The 27,322-nt window shown below is 40.6% G+C and overlaps 1 protein-coding gene and 2 long non-coding RNA genes across 7 annotated transcripts in view; 2 read left to right on the top strand and 1 right to left on the bottom strand.

Moving 5' to 3' along the window:
- LOC310673564 overlaps positions 1–27,322 on the top strand; it is a 349,698-nt gene that overhangs the window by 241,387 nt on the left and 80,989 nt on the right. The window lies entirely within an intron of this gene.
- RANBP17 (RAN binding protein 17) overlaps positions 1–27,322 on the bottom strand; it is a 200,268-nt gene that overhangs the window by 138,219 nt on the left and 34,727 nt on the right. The window lies entirely within an intron of this gene.
- On the top strand, positions 7,912–26,782 carry LOC310673567. Of its 2 annotated transcripts, XR_014509116.1 has the most exons (4): positions 7,912–8,733; positions 20,594–20,871; positions 24,765–25,053; positions 26,463–26,782. It is a non-coding gene; the product is annotated as an uncharacterized lncRNA (long non-coding RNA). The 2 variants fall into 2 exon arrangements; XR_014509115.1 differs by lacking the exon at positions 20,594–20,871.

Here is a 27,322-nt window from a genome sequence, read left to right as displayed (position 1 = left end):
AATAAAGATGGGCTGAGGGGAAGAGGTAGCTGAACCAGCAAACGCCCCATGACCAATGTGTTGGAACAAAATCCCACATGAGAATTTGCCCTTTCCCATGTCCTTCAGCTAGGTACAGTGGTACCTCAGGTTACATATGCTTCAGGTTACATACACTTCAGGTTACAGACTCCACTAACCCAGAAATAGTGCTTCAGGTTAAGAACTTTGCTTCAGGATGAGAACAGAAATCATGCTCCGGCGGCACGGCAACAGCAGGAGGCCCCATTAGCTAAAGTGGTGCTTCAGGTTAAGAACAGTTTCAGGTTAAGAACAGACCTCCGGAACGAATTAAGTACTTAACCCAAGGTACCACTGTAATTCATTTGTCACATGTGACCCTCCGTGCATAACAAAACAGAACTGGAATGTTGTCAAGAGAGAAAGAGAGAGCGAAAGAGAGAGCACAGAATAAACTTATGTTAAAAGAACAGGAATCTCAGATCACTATACATTCATGAAAATTCTAAGTGGTCACAGCAGCCATCTTACCTATTCAATATTGTAAGACCAAAATGACCACTGCATGCAGCTAAAACGGGAAAAGCTGGCTTTCTACCTTGCTTGACATAAGCCCTGTGTACTTGCTCTTCTTCTGGGTTTCTATAGTTCAGGTGGGGAATCTGTGACCCTCCAAATGTTGTTGGCTGGCCACCTCCTTTCAGCCTCAGTCAGCGTAGCCAATGGTTAAGGACAATAGGAGTTGCAGTCCTACTTATGGAGGGTCGCAAGTTCCACAGCCTTGCTATAAAATTTGTGCCAAGGATACAAACAAGTCAACAATATAGTCCAGAGGTTCATAATAGCAGCTCTTAGCATCAAACCAAACTTCACTTTCTGCCAATACCCATCATAAAAAACTTCCTGACTTTCAGAGTTGCCCCCCCCCAAAAAAAAAGTAAGCACATGCATGCACAGATTTGCTAGATTCCAGAGTCACACCACCACCATGATCCAGGATTTTTAAAGCATGCATGATGTTCAAGGCCTTCTGGGTATTCTGTATATCATCTATAAGCAACATAATTCTGTATGTGTGATGTGCTGAGCCTTTCCATTCACTGCAGGGCCCGGCATTTGGACTGTGCCTCATATCCATAGTGAAACAAGGCTTACTCTTGATTGAGGTTTCCAGGGGCTGTTCAGACTCAAGTAGATTAATGCCGTCAATAACATAAAACTATTAAGTCTTCTGAATTATTCCTTAACTCCCGAGCCAAATTTTTATTAGCCTAGCAAAAGAACATTTATTTATTGCATCTCTATCACAATTTGTGCACTAAACGTTCTAACAGTACCTTAAAGGACACCATTTTAGGCGCTAGAAAGGTCCCAAGAACATTTTAGAAAGATATAAAACACCACATTTACACGATCTGTTCAGAAAAGGCCAAATAAATGAGCAACTCAGTAGACAAGAGCAACTGGATATTATATTTTTCAGATAATATAAAAACCCAAATGCACAAAGAGTCTGATAGTCCTCTCGGATAGAGAGCAATACATCATTAAAAGGGAGTTAACTCGGCCAACAAGGCTTTCCCCTTTAAATACACTCCTTGACCTTTCCCCACAATATTACAAGACAGAGTGTGACTCAACACAGAGTACTAGCACAGACTAGGAGAAACGTCTCAGAAACCATACATGGCTTGCGAACCATAACATAGGACATTCCCGCTCCAATTTATTGCAGCTCAGTAGAAACTGTACTCTTTACTTGTTTTTTATTTCTATTATTACATTTATAGTTTACCATTCCTCCAAGGATCTCAAGGTGGCATAAAATGATTTGCCTCCTCCCTGTTGTTATACTTACAACAACCCTGTGAGACAGGCTAGGCTGACAGACTGTGACAGACCCAAGAGAGTTTCAGGGCTGAGTCTCCCAGTTCCTAGTCCAGCACTCTAACCACTACACCAGAACGGAGTTGGACATAAGCACACAAAGAAAAACTCTCTCGCACACAAACACACACACATAAAATGTGAATCAAATTTTACCCCAGGACAATAAACTCTTGCATATGCTTGCAATTCTACCTGCCCTGTAGATTAAAAAAAAAAAAAAATCCAGTTTGAAATGAGCTTTCATAATTTATCAATGACCAGCCCTTTCAGTTTAGTTGTCCAAAGTCTAAGCACCAAAATATTGGTGAAATATGAGTTTGTTTTAAATGTGCATTTTAATGTATTTATATTTGCTTTAAATGTATCCATGCATTTTAATGTATTCATGCAGATTTTTGCTTGTAAGCTGCTTTGAGCTGCCTCCTTTGGCAAGAGAAAGTGACCAAAAAGTTCAACAAACAACAACAACGACAACATATGCCCCTTTTCTGTTTGCTTGGATGGGGACTCTGACTCACACCAGCACCATAAGGCATGTCCCAAAGAACAGGGAGATAGGAGTCCCTCAATGTTTGGAGGGCCCAAAAGTTGCTTCTGGCATACAATGTGTCACTCTTGATTGTGACTCTTAAGAGTCTAAGTCCCCTTCTCTCAAACAATGCACATAACTCAATAGAACAATGGGATTTAGTAAAAATAACTGGTACAGTTCTGCAACAAAAAGAATGCTATTTAAATACCACCATAGAGCTTGTCAGTTTATGTATGAGCTGCACGTTACAGTACGTGATCTAAAGGCTTTAAAAGGTTCCAGCGCAGTACCTATTCAAGTGTAAAAGCCATATGACTCCTGAAATTTGCTAAACAGTATGATGAAAACAAATGTTTGACCTTTAATACACTGACAAGTATAAAAAATACTCTCCGGCTCTTTTCAACTGGCAAGTTTATTTTCTGCATAGATTTTGTCCTATTATGCTATAACAATCCTTCATTACCCTAGTATGATAACACATAGTCTATGGTCTACCTACAGTTGTCTGGTGCCTATTTAGTTTTATCGCAAGCAAGCAATTTGAGAATATGGTAATAAACCCTCAATCATTATAATGAGGTATGATGGGTTGTAATTTCTCTGTGCTAATGGGTTACAAACAGTATTACAATGATGACGGGAATATCATTGATTCATTATGACTGCAATAATATCAAAATGACTTAATATAGATCACTATTAACTCATGCACATACTGCTAACAGCCTTGCCGTGGTTCTATATACATACATATAATACATAAAATTAATATTTGTCTTTATATAAAATTCACACAGCACAAAACATTGTGTTGAATTCCCTAAATCAATATTTAAAGTTGGAATTATGGCATTGAACTCGTTCTTTGGAAAGAAGACCATTGATTTTAATCTGCTTGAAGCAATCAATTACTCCCTGTCCTCTTTATTCCAAACTGTAATGAAAACTAAACTGTGCTGTCTTGAAAACTAAATGTGAAGATGATCATAAACAGAATTTAAACTCCATGGATTATTCATATCTACCCATTTAGATTTGCCATTTCCATTATGAGTACATTTGCCATGAGCATTTAATGGACATCTAAAAGGGAATTCATTAAAGCAGGAGCTGTTGGCAGCACTTATGGCCTTCAGACTGCTTTATGTTTGCCTTTAATAGCTCGCTATTATAAAAGTGATATATTGTGTTCATCCCATTAGTAGTTTGCAGAAAGGTCTGTAAGACACAACAGAACGAGAATAAAAACTACAATCAATGTATTCTTTTTTTAAAGCGGTATACAACTATTGCAAATACATACATTATTTTGGGTTAACTATATTGATGCAAATAAGCAGGTAGCCATCATTAAGCCATTCATGAATGCAATAACACTACCCACCCAAATTATAACCATGAGACAGGATACAGAAAGTCATGATCAGTTAAGAGGGGTTTAAAAAAATATTTATATATTATATATAAACACTCATTACAGGTTTCCCACTGCAGTAATTAAATGGACTCCAGTAAGGGCCATTATAAAGAAATATTATGTTAAAATTGATTAGCAAGGCCTTTTCTCGCTCATTGATCAGTCATAATTCTTAACAAAAAACAAAACATCTATTTTTGTAGAAAAAGAAAAGAAGCCTTATAGTTGTCACATGAAAACTATTTACCAGAACTATGAGAATTTGTAATAACATATTGGTCAAAATAAATATTCATTATTAAATTTGTATCCTGCCCATCGTCCCAAAAGAGCCCAAATAACTGAGTATGGCTGATTTAAGTAAGAACCACCTGAGTGCATTACCCAAAACTTTATCTGCAGAAAGCGCAGGGCAGCAACTATCCCTGGACTAATGCGTACTAATTCGTGTAGCTTTTGTAAGTAGACAGAGAGACTAAATACACAGATTAGGGTAGCAATCCTTTCATCAATTAACTTGTTAGACTAGTGAACAAAAGTGGTTTGACTCATTACACCAAATGGTTTCCCCCAAAGAGGCAGTGGCTAAAACAAAATACAATTGTGCATCTTAAATAGAGACAGTCACCTTGCCAGGGGTGCAAGGAAAGCTCACAACATAAGAAGACTTGCATGCAAGATTCAAGTGTAACTTCAAAACTTAAGGAAAACGTGTCTGTTTGAATGCTTCCCCTTTACACAGAACCGAACCTTTGGCAGGCATTGCCTACACACCTACAAAAATATCTGCAACCATGGGGACTAGGAAGATGAAAGCTGGGATTCTAAGATTTGAGTTTTCAGATTGTCAATTGCCCTGCAAAACCCTGCACTGTATACATATCAAACTGCTAGCCCTAACTACATATTATAGTAACCAAAGCAGACATAAAACAAACGGCATTCTTACAACTATTATCGGAATTCTAAGGTCATATATATATATATATATATATATATATATATATATATATACACACACACACACACACACACACACACACACAGAGAGTGGTACCTCTGGATGCAAACGGGATCCGTTCCAGAGCCCCGTTCACATCCAGAATTGCGTGACATCATTTTGACCATCTGCGCATGCGCGAGAGGCGAAACCCGGAAGTAACGCGCTCCGTTATGTGCCACATGGTACAGGAATGGCTTGTTGATTTCTGCCCCCACAATGCATTTATTCTAAATTGCTGAACATCACACAATAAGTCCAAACTTTACATGAAATGTGTTTGTAAGATGAATAAGGACATAAATTATTGATTCACACACACACACACAAATGTTGGGTGGTACAGCTCACCTATAAAGAGATGTACAAAATATATTCATTGTTAAATTTTCAAAATTAGGTCAATCCATTTCTAATGCCAGGCTTCTTACTAGCTTACCTTGCGTCAGGCATGAAAGACAGGCTTGACCCATTTGCCACATGGAGCAAAAGAGGAACCAAAATCTTCAAGTATGGAGGGCAAACTGGTTTGCTACAAGTCTTCACAGATAGATGGGCAGTCTTCTGTGCAATAAAACAAAAACAGAAATGGAAAGAGAGCATAGTCGTAGCAGATGTGTTCCCATTTTCTATTAATGTAAATATACAAATTAGGGCTGCAAGCTTTAAAATCAGAGTATCAGCTTTACTTCATTTATCAGTGAGGGAAATTTTTAACTGACGGAGCTGAAAATTAAGGGCATATTTATTTCTGAAGTTATTTTGGTCGCTGTGTGTTACTATTAACAGCCTTGCTTCCAATGAGTGGCAGTTTTTGTTTATTGTATCTCACATCTCTGTCAATATCTCACAGAGGCACCACAGGGAGGTTCTTTTATCATATGAAAATTAAATGTATCCAATTAATTGTATAAAAGGTCTGCGTCCAATTCAATGGATAAAGGCCTATGATCAATTAAAAATTATTTAATCAGCCAACAGCCCTAATATATGTATGTGTGTGCATGCATTCTTCAATGGGACTCTTATCTCAACAGAGCTAGGAAATACCTCTGCCTGAACCTTGAAGAGCCACTGCCAATCAAAATAGACAATACTCTGCTAGACAGACCAACACGCTTGACTGGGAATTTGGTTGCAGTGCAAACTATGCTGACGACAAAATTCTGGAAGTTCGTTATGTTAGAAGGAAAATCAACTTTTATTACTATTCTGGAAGCGGGTGGCGCTGTGGGTTAAACCACAGCGCCTAGGACTTGCCGATCAGAAGGTCGGCGGTTCGAATCCCCGTGACGGGGTGAGCTCCCATTGCTGGGTCCCAGCTCCTGCCAACCTAGCAGTTCGAAAGTATGTCAAAGTGCAAGTAGATAAATAGGTACCGCTCCGGCGGGAAGGTAAACGGCGTTTCCAGGTGCTGCTCTGGTTTGCCAGAAGCGGCTTAGTCATGCTGGCCATGCTGTACGCTGGCTCCCTCGGCCAATAAAGCGAGATGAGTGCCACAACCCCAGAGTCGGCCACGACTGGACCTAACGGTCAGGGGTCCCTTTACCTTTACCTTTATCCCAGACTGAAATTTCTCCACTGCTAAATCTTGTATTATTTAAAGTCCAAAGTGTCACCAGAATTTGTATTTATTCAAAGACAATAGACTAAGTAAGGCTGCATCCGCCAGATTTTCAGTATCTGGGCAGTCTTCTGTGGGACAACTTCCAATGCAGCCTCTTGACACCAGCTCTAATACTGCCAAGGCTCATCCCCCTAGAAAGTGGAAACAGTTCATACAACCTACAGTGCACACCCACCAGATGTTTCAAAGAAAATGCCAGCTGTGTATCATGTAACTAAAATTTAAGATCTGGAGAATAACTTCACATTATGGATATTCCTTTAGAGGTCTCAAAGAGGAAACTCAAAACATTTCATATAGGAGACTTTTTGCACTAGTCTCCTTGTATTATTATTTTGTATTGTATTATTTACTGTTTTTAGCCGCTCTGAGCCTGGCTTTGGCTGGGGAGGGCGGGATATAAATAAAATTATATTATTATTATTATTATTATTATTATTATTATTATTCCATAGTTAATGCTAACACTCCAGGTTAATAAATAAAGCATTCCCCCTTTTTATATTCCTTTGATATCTGTATTCGTCAATAGTTGGCTAACTAAACAATCTATGAGCTCTATGTGCATGTGTTATTGTTTTGTTTGCTTTTATGCCATGTATTTTTGTGTTTCTATATTGTAAAGCACCCTGTGATTCTCAGATGAACAGTATATAAATTTAATAAATAAATAGTTTCTTCCTAAAATTAAAATGGACCAGTTTTCTCAGTATTTACCACACAGCAGAGGGAATTAAAAAATGTAACTTCCATTGATTAACATACCAAATGTAACAGCCAGCAAGAAGTTATATTTATAGAATTAGAAGTGGTGAACTCAAATAAGGCATCTCTTGAATGAAAACTGACCATCAAACATTATGTTAAGAATTCAAGACCTCACAAGTTACAAAAAAGTGACTGTCTAAAAGAAAACCTTCTGATGGTATTTTATGACTGCCAATTTGATAGTTTTCCCAATGATAAAAAGATTTTCAGTGCAATCCTACTCAAAGTAAGTCCTGTTGCTTTCAATGGGGCTTACTCTCAGTTAAGTGGTATTAGGACTGCAGCCATAGTTATCTGGAACTACAATTAAAACAAACAAACAAACTTCTGACCCAATCTGAAGGCACATATTTAGACTGTAGGCTCGTTGGTGGCAAGGCCCCTTCTTTTTTGCTTTTGAAAGGAATGTTCATTTATTACTTATTATTAACATAAGAATTTTGTTTTGAATCATTTCTGCCGAGACTTTAAGACCTTTCAGTGGGTAGCACTGACCTTGCAACCAGCCTCTTGTTCTACAAGGTCCAGTTCCCCCAACAGGCTGTGAGGTGCTGAAAAACAAGAAGTCTTTCTGGTATGCTATTACTGGAATACCTGCAAGAATCTGGAAACTGGATCAAAAACCCCACTGATAAAAAGCAGTTTTGAGCATCTAGGTGCAGGGTCTGGTACAGTTAGCCTCTGATATTTCCTGGCATACATGACAACTATAGATCTAGGAGAAAAACCAGCACCAAACCACTGTTAATAAATTAGTCAAGAACTCTCTTATTCGCATTCTAGTACTGTTCATTTAAATTCAACTCAAGTGGTCCAGCGGTTAAGACACTGCAGTTATAAAGACCAGGATGTCCCAATTCAAATCTTATACAAGCCATTAACTAGTTAGGCCCAGTAGATATGGCACATAAGTCAAACTTTTAAGAGATCACAGACACCTGTGCTTCTGTCCCCAAACTAAATCCCACATGTTCTGACCATTTGGTTTAACTTGCCTGCTTGAAATTTTGTGTGTCTGATTGCAACCGTCTCCCTCTGGGCCACTGAATTATTTGAACAAAATATGATGATGTAATAGGAGGAGTAAGACATCACAATAAGGCTTGATATGTACATTTATGATGCAATAATTCATCTTAAATTCAAACACCAGCTCAACCCTTTACACCCATTTGTTGAGGTGGCAGGAATGATACAAAATGCTCGGCACCTGAAGGGAGACCTTTTGAACACTGTTATTAACTAGATTATGTCCAGCTAACGAATTCATATAAATTATTGAGTATAATAGGAAAAGTATGCCACAGTGAGCAAGCAGGGGTACAAGGAGTTGACTCCGAAAAAAGCCCACCCATATGTGAAAGGCACCTTTCACTCACAGATTGATCTGCACCTTGCTTGGTGGATTGAGCACAAAATCAAAAGTAGTCCAAATTATTTTCACAGACAGACTATTCGTCCTGAACAACCTGCTCCTCATTAACCTGAGGATATATGTAAGTATTTCCCATTTATTTCTTATACAGTCGGGGGGGGGGGGCGGACACACAGTAGAACACACTTCTGTCTTAACTAGCAATCTCCAAACAAAATGAACAGCAAGTGTCAGATTACCGGCTTTAGGTCAGGGGTCCCCAACCTGTGAGCACATTCCAAATTTTGAAAAAGGTTTGTGGACACTAGCACAAAACGACTACTCTGGGGGTGTGGCCAATAACAAAATGATCTACTTCTAGGGAGACCTAAGTAGTCCTGTTTCATCCTTTCCTGACACACAGACACTTCAAACTTGCACACAGATAAAACAAAAGCTTTGTATTCACCATCTGTAGCAGCTGGCAAAGGAAAGGTTGTTGGGTGAACCTACCTACCATTCCCCAAATAACCACATTGGCTACCAATTTCAGGCCAAGTTTAAAGCAAGTTTGTTAATGGATAAAGCCCCAAACAATTTAGGATCTGATTACCTGGGAGACTGCCCCCACCCAATACAGTGGTACCTCGGATCACAGACGCTTCAGGTTACAGACGCTTCAGGTTACAGACGCTTCAGGTTACAGACGCTTCAGGTTACAGACTCCGCTAACCCAGAAATAGTACCTCGGGTTAAGAACTTTGCTTCAGGATGAGAACAGAAATCGTGCAGCGGCGGCATGGCAGCAACAGGAGGCCTCATTAGCTAAAGTGGTGCTTCAGGTTAAGAACAGTTTCAGGTTAAGAACGGACCTCCGGAATGAATTAAGTTCTTAACCCTAGGTACCACTGTATAAACCAACCCATCCATTGAAATCGGATCAGGTCCTCCTCTTGGTTGTTCTGCCACCTCCACAAATCTATCTTACAGCGAGCAGAGGGAGGGCCTCTTCTGTGGTGGCACCTAGCCTTTGGAAATCCCCCCTGAAATAAGACAAATACCAACTCTGACTGGTTTCAGTTTTCTGTTCCAAGAACTGCTTAATAACAAGTGAATGCTCGGGCGAATAATAACAAGCTCTTAGTAATTTGTCTGAGCTATGGTGGATATTGTATATTTTATTATTTTAATTTATCTATTTAATGAAGATCAGATTATATTGCCCGTAGCCTACTCTGGGTTGGTTTTTTTAATGAAGGGTGGCATAGAAATATTTTACTTTAAATAAATAATTGCTTCATACTGCTGCCTCTGCCTGCTTCCTCCAGACAGCCATTTTGCAATGTTTGAAGAGGGAAGGGGAGCAACAATGCACACCTCTGGCTCAGCAGGAAAGGATGGGAGTGAGCAGAAAGTGCAGGTAGAAGAAGGCTGGTTGGAGAAAAAATGTCAATTTTTAAGATTCTTCCAGCCTCCTGCACAGCTATCATCAGTAGGTTCAGGGCAGTGGCGTAGAGTGGGTTGTCAGCACCCGGGGCAAGACAAGTAATTTGCGCCCCCTAACCCGTGGATTTGTGCCCCCTAACCCTAACCCCCAGATGTTGCGCCCGGTGCGGCCGGCCCCCCCTGCACCCCCCACGCTACGCCACTGGTTCAGGGACAGGTAGTGGAGAACCTAGTGCCTATTAAAACTTTTTTAGAGCCTTTTAAAATTCCATCTCAGTCAGAAGGGGCAGAAAACAGAGTCTTGTAGGCACTGTGGGAAGTCTACACACATGCACTATGCTGAACAATGCAGGCTTGGATTACGTTTTTTAATCTTACGGGCTTCTTGACGCTGACCAATACGTAATCCGAGTTTAATTTTCTAGACAGACTGGAAAACTGTAAAGCCAGATTGTGAGAGGAATGCAGAGCATGGGGCTTGATGCCCGTTCCTGCCGTAATAAACTATGGTAACCTCTAACAAGAGATAGAAGTAGTCTCTTAGTCTTTGAGCAGTAATAGTCCAGAAGGGTGAGAGTCAACCAGCTACGTTCAATTAAAGTGGTAGATAATCACAAGACAGGGAATGGGATTCCCTAAGTTTGCCATACAGATCTAGTGCTTAGGCCAACAAACGAAACAGCAGAATGCGGAAAATAAAAATAAAATAAAATTGACCGCTATAGGGAGCGATTACCCTGTGAAGAAAGGTTACAGCATTTGGGACTTTTTAGTTTAGAGAAAAGGAGATTCGGAAGTGACATGACAGAAGTTTACAAAATTATACATGGCATGGAGAGAGTGGGTGGAGAGAAGTTTCCCTCCTTCTATCATAACACTAGAACTCATGGACCTCCAATGAAGTTGAATATTAGAAGGTGCAGGACAGATAAGCAAAAAAGGTATTTACCGTATTTTTTGCTCTGTAAGATTCACCTTTTCCCTCCTAAAAGGTAAGGGGAAATGTGTGTGCGTCTTATGGAGCGAATGCAGGCTGTGCAGCTATCCCAGAAGCCAGAACAGCAAGAGGGATCGCTGCTTTCACTGCGCAGCGATCCCTCTTGCTGTTCTGGCTTCTAAGATTCAGAATATTTTTTTTCTTGTTTTCCTCCTCCCAAAACTAGGTGCATCTTGTGGTCTGGTGCGTCTTATAGAGCGAAAAATACGGTATATCTTAATAGTGTGGTGGTTTGTTTGATTCTTCTATGTTTGTTTGTTTTTTTGTTTGTTTGTTTGTTTGATTGATTGTATGTTTGTTTACTTGTATGCACGTTTGTTTTGTCATAAATGTATTTATTTTAAATTAATAAAGATATATTTAAAGGGGGGGAGGTACTTCTTCATGCAGCTAATAATCAAACTATGGAACTCATTCCTCAAGCAGGCGGTGATGGACACCAGCTCGGATGGCTGTAAAAGAGGATTAGGCAAATTGACAGAGGAGAGGGTTATCAATGGTTACTATCCTTGACGGTTATGCTTTACCTCCACAGCTTGAGGCAGCAATGCCTCTGAATAACAGTTACTAGAAACCATGGGAGGGGAAAATGCTCTTGTGCTCATGTTCTGTTCCCTAGTTTCTGTCAGGAGCTCATCCTACACTCGAGTAGGACCCTGGCAGAGACACATGCACGACTGGGCATGTCCCCTTCCTCTTGGTCGGTCGGGAGTTTAAAAAGCTTTCTTCTGCCCAAACATCACAGCAACCGATGTCAACAGACATCAGCATACTTAGGGATCCGCAGAGACTTCGCAGCTTGCGTGAGAGACCTCAGCATTTTGGCTAATCTACTTTATTTACATATAAACACACACGAAGCACTGCAACATGACTCCCTCTCTCTCTAGCATCAGACAGCAAAGAGAATGAACAAAGGACAATAGTCTCACTTCACGGAACACAGGAACACAAACATCCTGTCTCCGTCACTTCCCACTCTGTGGAGTCAAAACATATACCATCATGTGATAGACAACAATCCCATGACTGCAACCATGGAGCAGGAATTCTAACAGTTTCCCACAGGCATCTGGTTGGCTGCTGTGAGAACAGGATGCAGGACTAGATGGGCCACTGGCCTGATCCAGCAGGTTATCCTTACATTCTTATTCTGCCATTTCATATCCAATATTATTTTACCAATTGATTTCAAAAATTAAAAAAATCTCTCATTTTCTCATCCATATATATATATATACACACACACACACACACACACACACATATTGCCGCCAGCGCAAAACATTACTTAGTAATAAAGCAATAATAATCTTTGCTTAAATGAAAGGAATTTGCTAAAATCTGCAGACATTACTCATGAATGTTTAATAGATGCCCTTGCTGATTAATACTTTCAATCAGTAATCTTAGCAATCTCTTATATAAGTAAAACCACCAGGCTCCTCCACTCTGCGCCAACAAGTGTACCTGAACATTGCCTTGGGAAGAGGTATTTACACAAACTCACATCTGGGAATCAGTCCAGCAGTGACTCTCTTCATAGCTTCCAAGAAATAAAACCACACTTTAAACTAAAGATTATCTCCTTCCATGAAACTTTAAGAAGACAAAAAAGGAATAAGCATGCGAATCTTACACAATGTGTACTTGGAAACAAGCAAGATTCCCACTTACCGAACTTGTTTTGTTTTCCCTAAAGTCTAAAGGGCGAGTTCACATTGTCAAACTCTGCCATGCAAATCAGCACACTAGTATATCACAAAAGAGAGTTAGATTAGCATGAACCGTGTTATATACACATGGAGCCACAGCCATTTCCATGACTGCAGGTGTATGTTTTTCCCTATGTTTTAGGTATGGTTATGTCTAAATCTTTGGGAAGGCCTGATTTCTTGGACTGGCAGGAGGGCTTTCCACCAAAATCCATTCTAAAAAAAGCTCTATTTTTCCTGGGCTCAGCTTCTCTTTTGAAGAAGAGATTCCAGAGTTTCCCATCATAACACTTGCCAAGCCAGGGATTCCCATGCTGAGCACAGTTGTTGCTGCCACAATCTTCCTTTAGATACAGTCGCTGAGGGCAGCTCTGAAAAGGATTCAACACAGCAAACAACCCTACTCAAGTGGAATTTCTCCAGCTGTAGTGACTCCTGTGGATGCCCAAGAAGCAATTCCCAAATGATGTGCTGGAGCCTTCAAGAAATATGCCACCACCATGTTGGCTACAAATTCATTCATTCTATACCCCTCAGGGTCAGGGCATAATTTTAAAGGAGACACTGGGTATTTCCCCATCATAGTCTGCAAACATGGGGGGGGGGGAGATCCCAGAAGGATGACCATTGCCTAGAAGCACTGTCTCATCCCCAAACTCTGATCAAAGAGGAGGGTAAGACCGGGCTTTTCTGCTTTCGCAGAGAAGGGTGAGTGGTGTGCTTCCAATTTTTATCCAGAAATAATACCATCCCAAATAGAAAATGCTGTTTCATATAAACAGTTCATGAAGAGGCAAAATACCGTATTTTTCGCTCTATAAGACGCACCAGACCACAAGACGCACCTAGTTTTTGGAGGAGGAAAACAAGAAAAAAAATATTCTGAATCCCAGAAGCCAGAAAAAGCAAGAGGGATCGCTGCGCAGTGAAAGCAGCAATCCCTCTTGCTGTTCTGGCTTCTGGGATAGCTTCTCAGCCTGCATTCGCTCCATAAGACGCACACACAATTCCCCTTACTTTTTAGGAGGGGAAAAGTGAGTCTTATAGAGCAAAAAATACGGTAATTTCCTCCTGGCCCAGAGTTACATCAGTCTTGTCTGAAAAAAGGGAGTATCCTAGATTGGAAAGAGCTGAGCCTCTGCTGCTACAGTATATAATTCTTAACTACCTCTAAAGCTCTCTCAATGATTTATCAGCAATGCTTTTATACATAATAACTGTCACCTACTGATACAATTATTTTATTTGGGGGCAATAGTAACTTCTCTCAAATACAAAAAAAATTTAATACAAGGATAACCTGATAATATAGTTGCTAATGACCGACTTATAAACACAATCATCTGAATGCAAGCAGTGCTACATTTCAATCTGCAAGATAAAATTCTGAATCATTTAAATATTATTTCGCAAATGTTGCTTATGGCTTCAAAGCACTGAAGATGCAGCTTTGCAAAGATATTGGCTCTAGACAGTAATTATATCCACAGCCTAATGTTGCAGTTAATGGACACACACATTTCAATAATTACAATGCCTGAACAAGATAATATGCCTTTATTAGCTGCTGCAAAATAAAAAGCTAAGCCAGAACTGAACTTAGCTAAGCATTTTAGAGACCAGATATAGAACATATTAAAAACTCTAGACAACAGAAAACACCGAAATCAGGATTTTCATGACAATCGCGTAATAAAAAATGAAAAGTATTCATATAGGTAACATAACTAGGCACGGTGGGTGGAGCTAGCAGGGAATGGAGAGAGAGATCAAGGTTTTAATTAGTACGTGGTTGAAGATTTTACATTAATTGGATGAAAAAGTGTTACGACATGATGATTATAATAGGACAAGCCTAATACTCTTGCTGAGTATTGCCATACTTTCAGCAGTAAAGCCATTATGTTCTAATGTTCTGTCGTTGCACACCATTTTGAATTTATAGCCTTACACACTCTAAATGCAGCGTTTATAGCTCTCTCTGGTTCTATATGACCCACAAATTTAGCAATGCACTATTACTAAATTTCATTGTATTTCATTAATATATATATATTTTAACAGTACTGGATCTAGAGTAAACTCTCGAAGAACACAGTAAAACATTGCAGGTTTTGAACCGGGAGCTTCCAGTGGCACACCCCAGGCACTTTACTCCCGGCTCAATTATGGTTACTTGGAAGCAAAGAACATGGCTAGACTGACCTCTTCAGATGGTCAGAGGGTGTTATTGCACCAAGTAGCCCCAAACAGAGATCAGGCACCATTAGGAGTGAATCTGGCCCTACAGTGCAGCCGACTCTGACCTGGATCCTCAGTCTGAGCAACAAATTGTTCAGGTATGGACTGAATAATTCATGCACTGCCTATCTTGGCTTACCACCTGCATGAAAGCTTGCTGAAACTGTACTTTAATTATATCAGATGTGGGTTTTTTAAGTCAGTTCTATGTCTACTTTATGGCATAGTCATTGTCTCTAATTTCAGCAAGAATTTTGGCCTATTCTAATGATGCATTTCTAAGAAAGCATAAAATATGCACCAGGAACGTGCCAGGATTCTGATAACAACAATTAGCTTATCGGTGCCTTTCTTGGATAATAATATGATCATCTAGCCCAATTCAGTAAATTCATACTAATAGGAATTGTTCTACCTTCCTCTGTTGTCGCCTGAATTGTTGAATAAGTCCATCAACAGCACTAAAGTAAATTAATCTCCCAGATCAATCTCCTGGACATTTTAAAGAGAAAGGAACTTCATCTTAGAGCTAAGCAAGTAAAAGCAGTGGCGTAACACTTTAGCAAGGGACGCGGGTGGCGCTGTGGGTTAAACCACAGAGCCTAGGACTTGCTGATCAGAAGGTCAGCGGTTCGAATCCCTGCAACGAGGTGAGCTCCTGTTGCTTGGTCCCTGCTCCTGCAACCTAGCAGTTCGAAAGCACGTCAAAGTGCAAGTAGATAAATAGGTACCGCTCCGGCGGGAAGGTAAACAGCGTTTCCGTGTGCTGCTCTGGATCGCCAGAAGTGGCTTAGTCATGCTGGCCACATGACCCAGAAGCTGTACACCGGCTCCCTCAGCCAGAAAAGTGAGATGAGCGCCGCAACCCCAGAGTCGGCCACAACTAGACCTAATGGTCAGGGGTCCCTTTACCTTTACCTTAAACACTTTAGCAGCATGAACATTCCAATATAATACCTTTGTTCTCAGATAAACTTAGAGAAGAATTCAACACTGCACTTTTCTGATTGTTCCATCAATGCAAGTATCTTGGCTCGCCAGATGGAATTCTCTCCCCTCCCTTCCACCAGGACATTGTTCCAGAGGTTATCCCCTCCCTGCATGCCAACTGAGGGAGGGGGCAGGCTTAGGGAAGAATAGGGTGGAAAAGCCCCACTGCCCAATGGAAGTTCTTGCTCAGGACTTCCACTAACAGGACTCATTAGCTGAAATCTACCCCAAGTAAACAAAGGTAGTAGGCACGTGATACTTTGTAGACCCTGTGCCAAGGGTTTTGGAACCCCTACTATGATGATGAGATATGATGTTCCAATGGTGAACATTTCTGGAGCAGGAGCAAATTTCGCTAACCACATCAATTGCATGTCCACCACACACTCAAAGATGGATGTACCACTTCATAACACCAGTGTGTCCGTTCAAATTCAGCCTGGTGGCAAATCCACCTGCATGCTCACGGGAGCCAAAAAGAATCTAAACTGGACCAAAAGATAAACCAACGAGTTGAGCACTGAAGGAAACAGGAAAGCAAGAGCACTTCCTGGTACTTGGGATGCTATCATGAGTACTGCATATAATATAAAATATGATATTAGAATATTTCCAATATTAGACAGGTGCTAAATTAAAATATTCAAGAATTATTGGTAGTCTTCATTTCAACCCTTAGTAACCCCATTACGTTTTATAAATTCCAATTCTACAGCTTCTCATCCCAATTAGCCTTTGGAGTTTGTTTTGTTTTTGTTTAAGTATATTGAACCAAATATTCCCATTGTCTACATAACTAGATAATCTGAGGTTTGCTCAGCTAGCAGCTCGAGGGCCCTTGGCTGAATCTCATCAGGTCCTTGCTACCTAGGACTCATTCAGACTGTGCACATAATTTTAATTGCCCTTTTTGCTATCCTGACCCGTGTATCCTCACCTTTTCTTGTTTATATCAATACAATACAAAATTTCATATCTGTTGGGGTTATTGTGAGTCCATACACACCAGAGATTGTACACATTCACATGAAGATATGGAGAATATTCAAGAATTGACAGCATCATGAGAGAATATTGTTCACCATCTGATCAATACAGACAATCATAAATGGATACTGGAGAACACAAAATGACCACTCTATACATTGTACACCTAATATGCATAACTTCCATGTAAGTTTCACACACTGTCTGTACAATATAGATTACATTCAAGCAGAGGATATGTATGCTGACCGCCCAACAAGCACCCTACCCAGCTGACATTGCCAACCTGTACATATTCTCCACCATCACTTGAAGAGTATGCATCTCAACTGGGCAATATACGAAGTCCACAGCTCACGTTGTCAATTTCTGCAATTTCTCCATGCGTATGTATAGAACAGTATGTATAAAACAGTGGTTAAATGGATGAACACCCGAGTTTCATTACTTCCACAATCATTCATTGATAATCTAGAACACCAGCACTTTATTACTGTTAAATCTTCCTCGCAGAGCCAGATCAAATCTCATTCTCAGCTTTTTACTAGGGTAGACATGCCAAGTAATACTTCTCAAAAAACAGCTCTCCAGCCCTATTATTATTGTGTGTTTCATGCATGTTTTTTTAGTCTTCACATTTAGTCTTCCTCTGACCAGACAAGCAATGCCAGTATGACAGTAACTTCAAGTCCCATCACCTCTGAACAGTCAAAACTCCTGCTTTTGCCACTTCTCTTTCTGAGCAAACCCAGGTTAGTTATGCTTTTTACAACCGTGAAGGGAGATCTCCCAAAGTAGGCATTTTCAACTGCCTTGCTATTTTGAACAAAGGACGTGACTGGTGCAAGAATGCCATTCAGAAGCACTCTCCAGTGAGCCAGTGTGGTGTAGTGGTTAACAGCGGTGGACTCGTAATCTGGTGAACCGGGTTCGCATCCCCGCTCCTCCACATGCAGCTGCTGGGTTACCTTGGGCTAGTCACACTTATCTGAAGTCTCTCAGCTCACTCACCTCACAGAGTGTTTGTTGTGGGGGAGGAAGGGAAAGGAGATTGTTAGCCGATTTGAGACTCCTTCGGGTAGTGATAAAGCGGGATATCAAATCCAAACTCCTCCTCCATCATCATGACTATAGCCACATTATAGAATAACATGGTTAAATCCATTTTTAATAGTGATATATAAAATGACACTTGGTTGCCTCCCCTTTACTTATGGGCCTTTAAAAATTATGGTACTTCTGTAACATACAGAAAACTAGATATGGTAAACAGTGCACCGCAAAGTCTTTAGTACAACTGTCCGGAAACGGGACTTTTTCACCTCTCATTCAAAACAGCCAGTACTTCCAGGTTCAATCTTCAGCTAAGGCTGGGAAAAGCTCCTACCTGAAACCCCTGAGGAGTCGCTGCCAGTCAGTGTTGACAGTACCAAGATCAATGGGCCAATGGTCTGATATGGTATAAAGCAGCCAAGCTGCAATGCAACAGGAGGACTGAGCATATGAGTTCTTTACACTACTTGAACCAACATTAGGGAGGTAGCCCATGGCAGCCATATATACATAAATGCAATGTAAGATGTATTTGCCAGCATGTAGGTTCGTACACTCCAATGTTGAATGTGATTTCCTATTCTGATTAAGAGGATAAGTGCCATAGTCCACTGTTTCAGATGTAACAGCGAACTATGGAATCAAGTTCATCTGAGCAAACCAAGTCCTGGGATGGGGGGGCCATGTGAGCCCAATGTTCACTTCATGTGTGTGGAAGTACAGCTGTACAAAATGTATCTGTTCATCCCAGCTATTCTTTCTCTTGACCCTGAATAACAGCTCACGTACAGTTGGGTACTTTGGTAATCAATACGTTATAAAACTGGACTCTGAACATATCTTTATCATTGTCATACCTCTGTGAAGTTTCACCTACTTTGGCCAAGAACCCTAAAAGCCCTACTTTAAAACTAATGTAGCCATCTCAACAGTCCTTCCCTAAAACATTCGGGGGCACAACTGAACCCACTATTTGTTAAAATTCTTCCGTAAACTCTAAATGTTAAAGTTAAATGAGAGGCATTTAATGCAATCTGAAAAATATTCAGTTCAATTAAAAATAATTGATGCATGGTGAAATAATTCTTCCCAAAGCTGCTGTAAAAATCTTCAAAAAAATAAAGCTACTTAATAATTTTCATCTCCTACAGGCTAGAGAAGCATTATTGCATATTAAAAATTGGAATTCAGTTTTCCCAGGAGGTACAAGAAAGTTATTAAAACAACCTATTTATTGTTGATATAACTATCCATTTGTGCTACACAAAAAGTAACAATTTCAGTACATTAAGAGAAAAACTAATTAAGATATAATTAGTATTTTCTGTATTTTGATAATTAAGGATTAGTTGGCTATTCCTTTTCACATTCCTGTTTGTTGCATCCTGACAATACCTTTAATGAGCAGCTAACGCTATTTAAGCCCTCATGGCTGAGCAGTTTAGTGACCACTACTACATTGCTTCCATTTATCACTGCCTCTTTACCTATAAATTAAAGCAGCCCTCTAGCTATCTTGATCTACTTTATATCAATTTCTTCATCCATATCAGCTGAATATGTATGGCATTAACCTCATTTACCAGTTGAGAAAAGATGAATTAAAATGAGATCCAATTCCTGGTCACACAACACAATTTCAAAAATGCCTGCTAATTTCCACCACCTGTCAGAACAGCAATCCTTTACTTTCCAGTAATAAAATGAGGTATATTTCTGCTCAGCTCATTAAAAATAAAAATTGAACACACATTTTAATGTAATTAACCACTAAAAGTACAAATCCCTGATTACAATGTGAACCATCTATGCTCAATTCTTCTAGTCCCAATGAAGCAAATGCATTTGTATACACTGTGAAATGCACTGCAAAAATATTAGAAATGTTACGTTTAGTATAAAGTCACTTCTGTAGCCTTGCAAAAATACAGTATTTTATAAACTAGGATTAACAAGAAAACTAGAGGCACAATAATGAGCAATTTTTTTATTTTAAACCATTCCAGTTCCAAATAAAGTAAATTGACAGAATATATACAGATTCTGTTTGCAATATTAAACTAGCACTGATAAAGAAAGAAAATTTTCTTTAACATACTGTACATTTATGTTCCTGTATTTTGTATTTTTATTCCGCAATTATCAAGCACAGATAGAAACTGCACACAAGGAAGTGAGATTAATACAGGAATTACAATTAAAATACTTAGTTGTTCTTTCCAGGAAACAATCACCAACTTTCTCAATGTCTCTATATTTTTGGAGTGAGGGATTACTAACAATTTCTCTTCTAAATCAGCTGCACTGGGGGGTTCTTTCTAGGATTATTTCCCAAAAAACTCTACCCCTGCTCCAAATATCCTTTGCAATAATTATGTTTCACAGATTCGTCTCTGCTTTATAGCACCTCTTCACAGAAACAATGTACTGTAGATCCTTGGTCTTCCAAATCATGCTCAGCCCAAGGGCCACAATCAGGAGGAAAGGGGGCAGAGCAATGAATGTAAATATTACATTTGTGCAGTAGGATAGCTTCTATGTACTTTCACATGCCTCTCTTTATTCACATCCAGAAAAGTAAGAGGCGTTACCAAAATTGAAGGACACATTCCAGGCAAGCAAAGCCAAGCCACAGAAGCTGTGACCTGGGGAGAATTGCAAGAGCTAGACAGTGGCACCTGGTGTGCCACATTCAAACTCTGGGCCCGAGGTCCCCCACCACTGATCTACACCAGGGATGTCCAATAGGTCGGTTGTGATCTACTGGTCGATCACGGGGTGTCTCTGGTTGATCATGGGACCCTGCCCCCCCCCCCCCAAAAAAGCTCAGCAACTCTGGTCAATACAATGGGTAGATCACTGTTGGTGTTTTTTAGTGGGAGTAGATTGCAGTCTCTTAGAAGTTGGACATCCCTGATCTACACACTGCGTGCAGCCTAATAAAGCTTTGCCTTGTTTTGGAAACAAAAATTGAGCCCCATCTGCATAAACGAGAACACACAAGTCATTTCAACACTCAACAGGTTTCAGAACATGCTCTCGCAAATAAGAGTTTAAAAGGATCACCAGGATGAATAAGCCTTGTCAACCATTCAGTCTACGACCAGCGTCAATACAACTAGCAAAACTATGAGACCGTCTTGAGTGTTGGAAGATGCAATTTGTGAAGAAGAAGCAACCATCCTATCTGTGCCAAGCTATACGACCACAGATCTTCAGCCTAACAGAATGACACTAACTGCAAAAACAAGACTAATGTTGGCATTTGATAATGCTGTGCAATCCACACCAAAACATGTAGACCAAAATGGGGAATGAAAACGCCTCTCAACACTGCTATCTGTCTGTCTATCTATCTATCTATCTATCTATCTATCTATCTATCTATCTATCAGCATTTATAAACCACTTAGTATTTCAAAAATCTCTAAGTGATGCACTGTAACGATAGATATATATTATTAAAACAAAAACAAAAGTGCAACCTAAAACAAAACAGCAGTAAAAGTATATAAAAACAAACAAAATAGCAACTCAGAGGATTCAAACACATAAAACAGGTTCCAATCTTATGGATCAGGGAGAATCTGGTCTTCATATTTTTTAGCAGATGGACTGATTCAACATAGGTTTTAAAAAGGGTAAAGAACCCCTGGATGGTTAAGTCCAGTCAAAGGCAACTATGGGGTGCACCGCTCATCTTGCTTCAGGCCGAGGGAGCCGGCATTTGTCCACAGACAGCTTTCCGAGTCATGTGGCTAGCATGACTATACCGCTTCTGGCGCAACAGGACACCATGACAAGTGCCAGAGCACATGGAAATGCTGTTTACTTTCCTGCTACAGTGGTACCTATTTATCTACTTGTGCTGGTGTGCTTTCAAGGTGCTAGGTTGGCAGGAGCTATAACAGAGCAACAGGCGCTCACTCAATGGGCAAGCCCAAGAGGCTCAGTGATTTAGACCACAGCGCCACCAGCTGCAATACTGCGGACAGGACAATCACTCATGCCCTTTAAATCACATTCCAAAGGAGACTATATTCAGATTGAAAGCCTAAGATAAGGGTGTGTTGTTTCTAATTTTTATACAGTAATTTTAAGCCCTTTATATTAAAATAAATGAAAATATGAGGAAAGCTGTTTAATAGCCATCTATGGTCAAATTAAATTATGATGTGCATTCCTTACAAACAGTTATGGCTATAGGTGAGCATAGGTAACAATATGTAGTATTTAAACCAATACTATTGCATCACCAATGATCGTTCTGGCTTTTAAAGCTATTTCAGTTCCTACAACTGGTTATAAAGGTAAAGGTAAAGGGACCCCTGACCATTAGGTAAAGTCGTGGCCAACTCTGGGGTTGCGGCGCTCATCTTGCTTTATTGGCTGAGGGAACTGGCGTACAGCTTCCGGGTCATGTGGCCAGCATGACTAAGCTGCTTCTGGCAAACCAGAGCAGCGCACGGAAACGCCGTTTACCTTCCCGCCGGAGTGGTACCTATTTATCTACTTGCACTTTGACACGCTTTCGAACTGCTAGGTTGGCAGGAGCAGGGACCGAGCAACAGGAGCTCACCCTGTTGCGGGGATTCGAACCGCCGACCTTCTGATTGGCAAGTCCTAGGCTCAGTGGTTTAACCCACAGCGCCACCCACATCCCACAACTGGTTATACTCATCTCCAAAATCTGTGGGTTGTATCCAAGTCAAGCGTAACTCAGAATAAAACCACTGGATTGTATTCAACTAAATCTTACTCAGAGTAGAACTACTGAAATTAATGAACCTAAATTAGTCATGCCTGCTTACTTCAATGGGTCCACTCAGAGTCGGACTAGCACTGAGTACCACTCATTGAAATCAATGGTCTAAAGTAAATAACACACATTGATTTCAGTTGGTTTATTCTAAGTATGACTTACCGTAGTTGGATTAAATCTTATAGGTTGTTAAACACTCCAAACTGAAATAATCTAAGCATTGTTGAGAGTGCTTATTATCAATGCCTCTAACTATAAAGGACAAATGTAAATATTTTCTCTCCACTGTTAATCTTCAAGACATATATTTCTCCGTTACCCCTGCAAGGTCATTTATTTCCTGCATAAAGCAGAGGGCAATTAAATGGAAGGATAAACCTGGTGCCCTGAAGAGAGAAAACATCCACAGTCAATTGAATATTTTTGATTCCTTCCCTCTCTTTTTCACCAAGCGCTACTTGGGGAGCACATTATGCTGAAATGCAATCTCATAAATATCATTAAAAACCATAACAATATAAATGTGTAATACATAGAACAGAGGGAGTCTTTCCCCACTTGGGCTTCCGATCATTCCCTACTGCTTATATTTCCTCAACAGAATGAAATAACCACATAAAATAAAATAAATAAATAAAGAACGTGTATAATTTGCACGGGAGAAAATACAGATGTAAAGGTTAACAAATGAAAGATCTATGTGCAGAAAAAGGTACACACGGCGAATGTTCTATAGCATTAAAGGTAAAGGTACCCCTGCCCATACGGGCCAGTCTTGACAGACTCTAGGGTTGTGCGCCCATCTCACACAAAGAGGCCAAGGGCCAGCGCTGTCCGAAGACACTTCTGGGTCACGTGGCCAGCGTGACATTGCTGCTCTGGCGAGCCAGAGCTGCACACGGAAACGCCGTTTACCTTCCCGCTAGTAAGCGTTCCCTATTTATCTACTTGCACCCAGGGGTGCTTTCGAACTGTTAGGTTGGCAGGCGCTGGGACCGAACAGCGGGAGCGCACCCCGCCGCGGGGATTCGAACCGCCGACCTTTCGATCGGCAAGCCCTAGGCACTGAGGCTTTAACCCACAGCGCCACCCGCGTCCCAGATAGCATTACAGATAGCATTACAGCACCACAGTTTTCCACCTATGCGTCTGAGCATAGCTATTTGAAAGAATGCTCACTGACTGGTTGCATGGTTAGTCAAACATCTGCAACTTGGCCCTTTGTACAACCAAGTACAGCCTAGATATAGGCTATTTTTAGAAGTCCCCACTGCAGTATGCAGAGCAGAACCTTTGTTAGTATTATCCAAACCCTCCAGATTTGCAGCAAGCATAATAAAGTGTTTGCTACATTACGGAAAGCATGACCTTGTGGCTTCTTTGGTTAAACTGGATACTAAGCCCCCCCCCCCCTTATCAGTTGCTAACAAAATGCATCTTAAAAAAAAATCTGTCAAAGTTCAGCTTAAAAAGGATCCCTAGCAGTGTCTCAATGCGGCTGAAGAACGCAGACAATCTTTTTTATCAAGTTTATAAATATCACTTTCAGTTCATTTAAGCTACTTTCAATAGCCATATAAACGGTTGTCATCTTAACTAGATCCATTTTTACATCTCTCTTTACTTCTGTTTCCAAACATGAATCCTTCTAATCAATAAGAGTGTATCTATGCAGGCAATATATAGCAAAGGATTTACTGTAGGGATATAATGCCATCTGCTGCTACAGTTGCTGCTATAGCAGGGGGAGATAAAAAAACAAAGACATAACTGGGCCTTTGGTTTTAAAAAAAATGCTTTAGAGATCATATTGTTTCATTTTATCCCAGAAACGTTAAACCCAGACATTCAAGGAAAGGACCAGGGTTCTGTTGTTATTCAATCCCACCATCCCACAACTACACACCTCTATTGCCTGCCAGATCTGAGAAACACTATATTCAGAATAGATTTACAAGACAAGTTCTCTCATCCTTTCACAGGTCCGTGCTGAACTGGATTGTCTAAAGGATCCAATACTGATTCACAGTGTGGTGGTGGGTCAAGTTTTATTCTGGTGAACCTGGATCACAAAGCAACTTGATCCTGGCTATATTCAGAAGGAGATTGCGTCTGAATACCAGCTGCTGAAGGGAAATAACAGAAGAGGCCTCTTGCCCTCAAATACAGCTTGTGGACTTCCATTAGGCATCTTCTTCACCACCATCAGAAACAGGATACTGGACTAGATCTGTCTTTGGGATCCTCTTTCATTATCCGAGGGAAGAATCAGTGAGTAACGATGGACTAGGACCCCTAAAAACTGCTTATCTACCACCACCCACTTTCCCTTGCAATGTGCACCCACAGGGATGTGTTAGGTATGCCACCGTCCAGCTAGGGTAATGTTAAGCATGCAGAGTTATTCCTGCATTGCAGGGAATTGGACTGGATGACCCTTGGGGTCCCTTCCAACTCTTCAATTCTATGATTCTAGGCTGATCAGCGCTTGGAAGTTATCCAATATCATTCACAGTGCATCCTATCTAAAGGGAGGCCACAGCAGGCACACAGTGTTCCTTTAAGAAATCAATGAAGATAGGGTTCTCTGAAGGTATATTACTCAGAGTAGACCCATTGTAATTAATGAACATGACCAGCTTAGGTCCATTCATTTCAGTGGATCTACTCTGATTAAATGGGATGTGGGTGGCGCTGTGGGTTAAACCACAGAGCCTAGGACTTGCCAATCAGAAGGTTGGCAGTTCGAATCCCCTCGACGGGGTGAGCTCCCATTGCTCAGTCCCTGCTCCTGCCAACCTAGCAGTTCAAAAGCACGTCAAAGTGCAAGTAGATAAATAGGTACTACTCCGGCGGGAAGGTAAATGTTAGCCGCTTTGAGACTCCTGAAGGGGAGTGAAAGGCGGGATATCAAATCCAAACTCTTCTTCTTCTTCTTCTTCTAAACGGCATTTCCGTGCGCTGCTCTGGTTCGACAGAAGCGGCTTAGTCATGCTGGCCACATGACCCGGAAGCTGTACGCCGGCTCCCTCGGCCAATAAAGCGAGATGAGCGCCGCAACCCCAGATTCGGCCACGACTGGACCTAATGGTCAGGGGTCCCTTTACCTTACTCTGATTAAAACATAACTTTCTACTTATCTTTTAACTAGGTAAGGTACACTTGGTTAAACAGGAGCTATGGCAGCAGGGTCAATATGCCCAAACCTAGGAAAGTGAGGTACATATGCAACAGAGGGCAGCCGAGGGCTTCATAGACTACTGCTTTGCCTCATTACATGATTGTTTCCTTTTAATGAAACTAATGTGCTCTTCCGCAGTATCAATTCTCAGTTTGATGACATCAGGTGAAAACAAAAATAGCCAAAAGAAACTGCAAAAATTAAAGCATTAGAGAAAACGTACTTCCAACTAGACAAGCTTGCAACAGCCTAGACTTCTTCAACAACAGGAAGAGGAATTTTATAGTTGGCCACTATCAAATCAAATTTTTACTGCCACAGTCAAGGACCAGTAAATGTTTGCCACTGTTCACATCTCAAAACAGAAACACGTTCTGTGTTCAGGAATTTGCCTAAACACACAAAATCTCTGAGCGTGGATCCATAAGTCCAGTCCCAAACATCCTTGCCTGCATGGCACATAAACGGTCAGTTCTCTGCCTTCTCTTGTGTTGTATAGGAAAAGTCTGCAGGGAGTTTCTGCTCATGTTTGCTTGAATGAGACTAGACTTCTCCGTGTGATCAGCAACCCGGCTTCAAGTAAACACAAGCAGGGGCCCCTCAAAGACCATTCCTACACAACAAGGCAAAGGTCGGTGACTATGGAGGAACACCCTGGGGGTGTGGATTGTGTGTGCACCCCTGTCCCCACTTTGAGTGTCCACGTACAGAATTTAATTAATTTTTTTCTTCATGGGACTCAACATTAAGTATCTCTAAAAAGAGGCGTACACCAAAAGGGGAGAATAAAAATCATGATACTGATCTGGTAATCAGAAAGTCCAGTTGCTGTGTCTAGTCTTTCATCACTGTCTTCCTGCTAAATATTTGCTTTGGAGAACAAACAAAAACTATTTCAATCTTTCTCAACATCAGCTGATCAGCTCTGTATAATATCTGTATTAGGAGTGTCCCCTTAAGTTAGGAGGAATCAACTACCGGTACTTTTTCCTTAAAGAATGTGTCTTACTGTTTCTTTCTTCTCTAGTCAAAATGCAGGAAAAGCCAAGTAGTGTGAGAAATTCAGTAGAAACCGAATAAATGAGTAACTGTCAAAAGGACAGAACTATTAAAAGTATAAATCCTGCATACCCAGCTGTGAAATATAATACAATATAGCAAACTCTGTTAAATGCTTGAAATAAAAGACAAAATGCAATGTAATCTCAAACTGTTTAATGAATACAACTGTTGAAAAAGTGAAGTACTTTCATACAGCACCCTGAAATGAACTTGACTACAAATACAGAAAATTTGTCAGAGATAAAAATCACACTCATCTACAGTCTAGTCACACCAGTTCCACACTCTGTTCCACGA

The sequence above is a fragment of the Podarcis tiliguerta genome (assembly GCF_965153285.1).
Source record: "Podarcis tiliguerta genome assembly, chromosome: 3".
In the NCBI taxonomy this organism is placed as follows: domain Eukaryota; kingdom Metazoa; phylum Chordata; class Lepidosauria; order Squamata; family Lacertidae; genus Podarcis; species Podarcis tiliguerta.
The sequence above is the reverse complement of the archived record's forward strand: the minus strand, read 5'-3'. Positions and strand labels throughout refer to the sequence as shown.